The sequence below is a fragment of the Mustela erminea genome, chromosome 17 (genome assembly GCF_009829155.1).
Source record: "Mustela erminea isolate mMusErm1 chromosome 17, mMusErm1.Pri, whole genome shotgun sequence".
Lineage (NCBI taxonomy): Eukaryota > Metazoa > Chordata > Mammalia > Carnivora > Mustelidae > Mustela > Mustela erminea.
The window spans coordinates 66,850,437-66,859,044 of NC_045630.1; the positions used below are offsets into that span (position 1 = coordinate 66,850,437).

An 8,608-nucleotide genomic window follows, 5' to 3' on the forward strand; every position below is an offset into this window, starting at 1 on the left:
CTCTAATTGTTTATATGATATATTTAATATATTTACAGCGAACCCGTGCTTCTGAGTGGAGTGATTAGAAAACAATTTTAAAAGCTCATTCTAAGGAGATCTGTCAAAAGGTAATTACAGAAATGCGGGGATGCAGTCAGGAGGTTCCGAGCTGGGGTGGTGACATTGGGAACACAAGGAGGGGCTCTGTTTGGAGGCGGTTGTAGGAGGAGCGAGGGAGAAGGCAGACGCCGCTCTCAGGCTGAGAGATGGACCTGGGAGACGCTGAACCGTGGGATCTTTTCGTGAGGTGTAGTACTTTGAGACGGAGGGAGATTCGTTCTGTGTAAGTTGTGTTGAGGGTGGGCTTCTGGGGCCCACACTAACACCACACATTCGGTGGACGGGGCGCAGCAACTGGAGTCCTGGACAGAGCTGACTGTTCCGGTACCACTGTGAGGCAGAACGGCGGGAAAAGTCTTAACTTCTCAGGTCTCATTTTAAGGGTTCCCATGTCATATTTTCATTATAAAAATAAACACACATGGCGTTCTGGAATAGTCTCCAGGCTAGGGAGACAGAGACCTGTTCTATCCATTGTTTATCCATATTTCCCCCAGCACACATCTACTGAGTAACTACCACTGGCCAGGCGCTGTGCAGACTAGATAGAGGGTTTGGGGCCTCTCTCTATCCTGCTGTCCTCTCTTAGAGCCCTGTTCTGCCCGTTTCCCCAACACGCGTGCGCGCGCACACACACACACACACACACACGCCCGTGCATGCAAACACTCCCTGACCCAACCCCTTCTTTTGCTCCGGGGAACACCGCTCCCTGCTTTCTACAGCTTATGTCTGTGGCTCCAGCAAACCTCCCCAGACCCTCATCGGGGTTAGTCTGCCCACAGTCCCTATTACCATTCACCCTGCGTGAATCTCCCATGTGATTCTGCTTGGTTGTTGTCTCTGACTCTGACTTTGGGGAGGACAGATGTGGCTTCCTCAGAATCTCTGTGTTCCCGGTGCCCAGCGCATCTCTCGACATGGAGAACATGTTCATGGGTTGGCAGAATAAATAAACTAAGAGACGAGGGGTGGATGGCGCTGCCATTAAATGAATCAGTAGATCGTGGAAAGAAGAAGATTTACGGGGAAATGTAAGTTCGGATTTGTACATTTTACCGCTGAAATGCCCATGAGTCACAGAGGGGCGGTTATTTCAAGGTTGCTGAATAATCCAGGCCAGCCGTCAGGTGGCAAGAGCGGCGCGCTCAGCTCCTAGTGGGTAATCTGTGCTAAGGTGTCTTTTCAGATGATTTAGGGAGAAAATAGAAGATAAGAGAAGCCACGCACACTTGAGGGCCGTGTGTTTGACCACAACCCACAGAGGAAATCAATTTATTTTTTCTTACAACCGAGAACACACATGTCTACACAAAGACCTGTACGTTTAACTAGAACAATGTTTCAGGAAATAATACAGGGTCTTATTAGAAGGTGATGCCTTCTGCCGTTTTCTGTTCTACTGTGCTCTACCTCCTCCTGTCCTAACCTCAGCTACCATTTCTCGTCTCTTCTATTTAATGATGTGAAATGCTGCGGACATTCTGACTGGGGGTCTGATAACCGCTGCTCTTTGGGATGCTGGGAAGGGGCCAGAGAAGGAGGGGACGAGAGATAGGAGAGGCCAGTGCGCCACGGACGGCAGGGGAGTGAATGTTCTGGAGAGCAAAGTGGGTTTGGTGTGAAATGTTGCAGAAAGTTGACGGGATCCTTGTGAATCTGATGGCGAGGAAGCCATTAGCGACCTGAGCAAGCACCTCCTCTGTAGAAACAGAGACCCAGGCACGGGGCTGCCGGGGTTTTCTCCTCTTTGTCTCATTGATGCCTTGTGATGGGCCCACAAGGCAGGCGCTCTCGCTTCTGTGAGTTCTGAAAGAAATAGGCAAGCTGAGCCCCAGGAAGGTTCCTTGAGGCACTCACTGTCAGGCAGTAAGTGACGGAGCTGGGGTTCAAACCTCGGTCCATCCGGACTTTAAAGTCTGTATTTTTCTGGTCGGACCACAGCAGTTAGTCTATTTTTGTAATATTGGGTAAGTAATTTAATTTCTATGGGCATGAGTTTACTAATCTATGTAATTACAGATGAGAGGGTTGACAAAAATTATAGACTCCAGAAATATACAAAATAAAGAGCAAATATTCACGCACTTAGCATTATCGACTTAATCTTCAAACTAGTTTTTTTCTTAATTTATTAAAGTAATAAGATCAGATGGTAAAAATTCAACTCATGCATAATGTTAAACATGAAACTTAAATTATTTTAAAATCTCTTTCCGTTCTGGGCATTCAGTGGTTCCAAGACGAGGCTACTTGATCCTTTCGATTTTCTCATTTTCAGTGATGACCGAAGACTGAGCATACGGTCCCTTCCCCACACTCCATTCTGCATGGAGACTCCACCGGTCTGACCCCATAGCAGTGTACCAAGAGCCCTCAAGGAGCCACCAGAAAGCCCGGGACTGGACGCAGCTCTGTGAGTGACCGGCCGACCTGGAGGAAGGGAGTTTGTTTATCTGGACGTGGGTTCCTCTGCTTGACCTCTGGTGACTGAAGGGACAAGGAATCACTGAGGGGAGACCACGGGGCAGGGGCTTACTCACCCTCACCAGCCGCCACCCTCTGTCTGCTTAGCCTGGATCTGCTTGGCCTGCAGACCTATTCTCGACCCGTGGCCGTCACATGTCCTCCCGTCCTGCCCTTGGGCCACCACCCCTCGATTACAAGGGCAGAGGAGAGACTTGTGGGGAGGGTCTCAGACCAGTGTCACAGGATGCCTGGTTCTCAGAGCACACCGTCTGGGGACACCTGCCTATGGCGGGAGAGGTCGGAGAGTAGAGGTCTGAGTAACACCAGAGGCTCTGCTCAGCCCACTGCTTACTGACTGAGGACTTTGGCAAGCCCCAAACTGTCCTCGGTCAAGGCCTTCCTTTTGTAGAACGAGGATGATGGTCATCACTCTTTCCACAATCGAGGAGAGTTCTGATGATAAGATGAGATGAAGAATTAAAAAGAATTAATTAATTAATTAAAGGATTAATTAATTAATTCAAAAGACTTTTATCATCACGATGCCCCCTGTTAATGCTGTTTCTTAGACTCTTCGATGGATGAGGGAGGGCGGGGAAATGCAGCGCGCCTTCCTTAGAGAGGAAGAGAATCTGAGCCTCGAGATTAGCTGGTTCCTCAAAGTTAAACCCCGTCCTCTGAGCCCGTGTCCAGTGTGCAGACCGCGTGCTCGCTGGGAGAGCCTCGGGACGGCCAGTCCCACGGAGGCTAGGACCGGCTCTTGGATGTTCTTGGAGAAGGACAATGGTGCAGGCCTTCTTTCGACTCGTCAGACGGAGGCCTCCTGTGTGAGGGCAGCCTTAGTGCCTGGGAGGGAGATGCTCCTGGTCACGCTTTGTCGAAACTGAGGCCTTGCAGAAGATGGACGCCGTTCTTCTCCGGCTGTTACAGAGTCTCCGTACGAGGTTCTCCTCTTGGCTTCTTCCAGGCTGCATGGGAAGAGGAGCTGAGGTAGCTAAAGGACCAAGAAATCCCTTTTACTCCCATATTAGGCACAGCCGAGGTTCTCGAGCCCCTGGGCCTGTGGCCAGAGTCACTGACGCTCGAAGGGTCTGTCTTCTAACTCTCTGGCCTCTGGCCTGGAGTATCTGGCCTAGATAGAGCCTCTGCCCTTTCATGGACCAGGGCCCCCGTGATGTCTGTGAAGACTGGGGAGCCTCATTGCCAGGTGTCCCCACGGTGTCTCAGAGCTGGGGGACCAGCAAGGCCGTCCCCATGGTCTCTCAGAGCTGGGGGATCAGCAGGGCCGTCCCCATGGTCTCTCAGAGCTGGGGGACCAGCAGGGCAGTCCTCACGGTCTCTCAGAGCTGGGGCACCAGCAGGACCATCCTCACGGTCTCTCAGAGCTGGGGCACCAGCAGGGCCCAGTAAGGCCCCAGCTTTAAAGCTGCACGGAGCCCCAGCACAGACGGAGAGCAGACACAGGTGCCCATCAGAGCAGAAAGCTCACGGGCGTCTGGAGGTGGACAAGGCAAGGGCCGTTCTGGACAGGAATGTGGCCTGTGTGGATGGGGTAGAAGGAGGTTCAGAAGAACGGGTCCTATGGACGGAAGATTTGGGAAACAGGAGAGATCTGGACGGAAAGGCGGGGTGGGGTGGGAAGTAAAGCGATCTGGAGCATGGGATCCAGAGGAAAGGAAGATGGGCCTGATGGCGAAGGAACGGACAAGCCAACACTTTGGAGCAAGTGGCAGACCCAGAGATCACAGGCCAGGACGGAGGCGCTGGGAGGTCTGGGAGATTGGACAGCCTTACGGCCAGGGGCACTGGGGGCCGAGACAGGAGCAGTGGCCCGAGTGCGCCCGAGACAAGGAACACCGCATGTGGATGGTGGTGTTTGGAATAGATGGACCCTAGATGAGAATGGATGGGAGTGGCCAAGAAATTGGGCATGTCAGAGGATAGAGCTTCGTGGGGAAGGAGTAGGGAATGCCGACGACATGTGGAAATTGAGGAGGGGGAGATGAGAGGGAGAGGGCATCCAGGTCAGGACAGACCACAGGTGACGAGTCGTCAGGACGGACCACAGGTGACGAGTCGTCAGGACGGACCGCAGGTGACGAGTCGTCAGGACGGACCGCAGGTGACGAGTCGTCAGGACGGACCGCAGGTGACGAGTCGTCAGGACGGACCGCAGGTGACGAGTCGTCAGGACGGACCGCAGGTGACGAGTCGTCAGGACGGACCGCAGGTGACGAGTCGTCAGGACGGACCGCAGGTGACGAGTCGTCAGGACGGACCATAGGTCATGCGTCGTCAGGACGGACCACAGGTGATGCGTCTGCTCGGCAGGAGAAGGGCAGACTGAGGGCGTGACAAGGCACAAGAAGAAGACAGACTGGGGAGCTAGTACTGGACACACACGAGGATGGTGGCCTGAGGTCAGGGTTACAGGCATAGAGAGAGAGGCTGCATTCTAGAGAGGAAAAGTGGGGGTTGAGCTGGAGGGGTAGCACCAGGAATTAACTCACTCTCTGGGAAACTGGAGGAAAGCAGAGAGAACATCTCCTTCCAAATTCCCAGAAGGATCTGGTGGGACGTGCTAGCCCACTGCCTCTCCGTTCATTACATGCTGCTGGTTTCCTCGTGCTTCTTGACCACAGAGAATTTGCATCCTTGGAGCACAGGCTCTAGAGTTCTCCGGACAGTTTCCTAGAGGAGGCTGAGAGGGGAGGAACAGGCAGGCAAACAGGAAGATGCCATCCTCAGACTCCCTTGCTTTGGCTTGACTCTAGACCCACAAATTACCTGGATCATCTCACTTCTTCTCTCTTCGAGGATAGGAAAAGGGACCAGGAGAGAATAAACAATCTTCAGCCAGTTTTTCAGCTGAGGAAGGAAGGAAACAAAATGCTTTAGGAACATAAATGCTTCGTCACGATGGGTTAGAAAAAATGCATGAGAAAAAGAGACCCGGGCACCGGGCAAGCCCCATGAGGACGAAAAGTCTGGAAAAGAATGGAGGGACCTTTGTTTTGGAGGGATGTCCATGCCGCCCTTCTCTGAGGGACAGGGAGGTCTGAGCTGCGCATCTGCGAGCTGTGCCGAGTGGGCCTGACTTCACTGAGCTCTTTTTCAGCTTTGCCGAGAGGTGCTCAGCAGGGGAGTGGGCGGGAGGAGCAGAAGAAGGGATGAGACAGGTGGTGGTTGGGGACACAGGAGATGGCCTATCTAAGCCCCTTCTAAATGCCCACAGTGGAGGTGAATGAATCAGGTTTGGGTCACGGCGGGCCCTGGAAGGTGAGACTACCACGGATTGTCCAAGGCTGTGTTGTCCAAATGTCTGGCTCATGGTGCTACTCCATCTAAATTCTTGAGCATTTAAAACTCGGGCTGGTCGGGACAGGCCCCCAGGGAAGCTGTGAGTAAGACCACAGTAGCGTGTAGGATTTAACTGTATTTGTTCCTGGGCCAATGGGAGACATTTTTTTGGCATTTATCATATGTATCCCAGCAACACTTTATGAATGAAATAATGTATGAGCATCACCAGTTTATCTGTGGGGTCAAAGAGTGGTATTCAGCGAGAGCATGAGTCATGCTTGAGTCACAGATCTTCAGAGAATTAAATCAGCACGAAAAATTTTTGGAAGGGGAATCGACTCGGTTTGCATAAGCCGAAATGGCACACCTAGTTTCAAAGAAGAAAAAGATGTGTAGTCTTCAGTCATTTGGAATGGCTTACCCGTTAGTGGCTGCCTCGTTAAAGTTGCCACTTCCTTTGATTATTTCCCTCCTTATTTTTAAATTAAAAACCAAGTTTAGAGGCATTATTCACACTTATCAAGAAGCTGTCGCTGATTCGTGGATGATGAAGTGAAGACATCTCTGCCCTCGGGGAGTCTGGAGGATTTTTGTTGATATAGATGATGAGTCTAAGGGGTCCTGAAAGGGGTTTTTTGCTAGAATGGGGAGATTGCTGTGGGGGTGAGAGAAAGAGAAAGAGAAGGGAAGGTTATTCAGGAAGGAGGTGACTCAGGCAGCAGAGCCAACACTTGTAACTCGTGGGGCAGAGGCAGGAAGAGGATGATGACTCCTGCACCGTGAAGGCTTGGCTCATCTGTGTCCATAGTGTCGAGTATTGGCCCTACTTTTAATGGGGAACTGGTGGGCTTTTAGAAGGTAATTTTCACAGGGTTTGAGGCCAGTGGGCTACAGCTGGCTATTTCAGCTGGATCTTTCTGCTTTGAGAGTTGGAGTCTTTGTGGGCACTTGGAAACTTGGCGCCTTATTTGGTGGGCAGTAAGACTGGTTCCCTTCTCTCCCGTACGTCCTTCAGTGTAGTTCCTACGTTGGGATCTGCTCACAGTGTCCTGGAGGTTGGGACCGTGTCCTTATTTTCCCTCATCGTTCTATCCCCAGTGCCAAGGTGGAGCATGGCAAGCCGTGAGTGAGGCTCTTGGAACATGTTGGGGACCTGGTCTCTTCATTCAGGGTGTGGAGGACACGTGAGCTCCTCAGACGCAACGAAGTTTTGGGCAAGGCTCAGGACAGATGGATGTCTTGCATGGAGGACAACATCTTTATGAAGAGCAGGGCGGGTGTCTACATCTAAGAGCACTTTGACTGAGCCTGGTGGGACATGTCCTGAGAACCTGTTTGGCAGCCATGTGGCTCTTGGCTGGTATGCGGGCTTTATAGGCACTTGGACCTCCTGACTCGTCCCTCCACTGACATCTTGTTCCTAGTTGCCCCCAAGTAATGCAATATCTGGTCGGGGTAAGTCTCCGTGCTTCCGGCTCTTGGAGTGGTCTGGGGTACATGGATTAAGAATGGCCTGTTCTGGGCTCTTTTGCTTTATGTTTAGTATAGATACAACATCAGTTTCCCTATTCTGAGCTCCTGGCCCTGGGTCCCAGGGGTAAGACATGCTTGGTTGGGGTGGCTGCTTTCCCTTGGGCGTTGGTCATCTCCTTGACCCCCTGACCTGATTGAAGCATCTTGGTCTTGTTCTTGCCCAGATCTCATTCAGAATGGGCAGGGAAGCGTGAGTCTCAGAGTTCTAAGGGCCCGTCAAGACCTTCCAGTCTAACCACGTTGTGTTGCTACGTTCTTCTTCTCTTGGCCATCAGCCAGTCTCACAGGTTAGAAGGTTGGGTCTTGAGTTGAGATTGGGGTCAGCTGGCGGTGTCCCGGGTGGTGGGCCAAGGAAGCTCTTACTGGGAGGGGAGTGCGGGGAGCCCGAGTCAGTTCTCTGCTTTTATTGTAACCTTGTGAGTGGGAGTGAGCTGAGGAACACTGAATCTGTCTTTAAATCAATGCATTGTCATTGGGAGCAGAAAGGGCAGTTGTCCCCTGGTGCATCTGGCAACCAAACAGGAGAGAGAGGGCTGAAGGTGGGGCAGGCAGGACTCGGATTAGACATTCCTGAGAAGCAGGACAGTGAAAACCGCAACCAGCAGGGATTAGGGATTGCATCTTCTCAAGGAGGCTTTTAAAAAGAGGAGCTGTCTTCTTGGACCTGGGCTGGGTGTGGAGGTCTTGATATATGGTTGCGGAGGGCTGGCCCATTTGATTCTCCTGGGATGCCTCTGTGAAACCCAGCAGCTGAGAGAGCCTGCTCTTTAGATTAGGCAGTCCCGGGAGAAAGGATGGCGGCCTTGGAGCCAGGGACAGTGGGGGAAGGGGAGCAGGTAGGTGTTCCCGGAGGGCTGAGTGTGGACCACCTGCATTTCATTAGGGAGCGCCAGTCTTCCCCTCCTCCCTGTGTTCTCTCTCTCTCTCTCTCTCTCTCTCTCACACACACACACACACACACACACACTCACACACCACGAACACTCACCACTCTCCTGTCTCCTCCCCATTCATCATTCCAGTGAAGATGCTGAAGGCACATCACATCGGACTCTGGTTCTCTCTTCCTGGGCTTGACAGATGCAGCTCTTACAGCGGAGAGCTGGACCTGCCTCCGGGAGCCCAGCTTCCCTGCCGGGCTGCGCCGCCACCGCCGTTCACATGGCTTCTTTACGGGAGCAGCTCCTTTGTCTCGGGGAAG

General features: G+C 52.3%; 1 long non-coding RNA gene across 1 annotated transcript in view; it reads left to right on the forward strand.

Moving 5' to 3' along the window:
* The window catches only part of LOC116576055, a 32,702-nt gene extending 29,638 nt beyond the window's left edge, over window positions 1–3,064 (forward strand). Inside the window, exons 3-4 of the long non-coding RNA XR_004280038.1 lie at window positions 39–110; window positions 2,384–3,064. This is a non-coding gene — a long non-coding RNA (uncharacterized LOC116576055). The remainder of the gene's footprint in view (window positions 1–38; window positions 111–2,383) is intronic.
* Window positions 3,065–8,608: the final 5,544 nt, after the last annotated feature.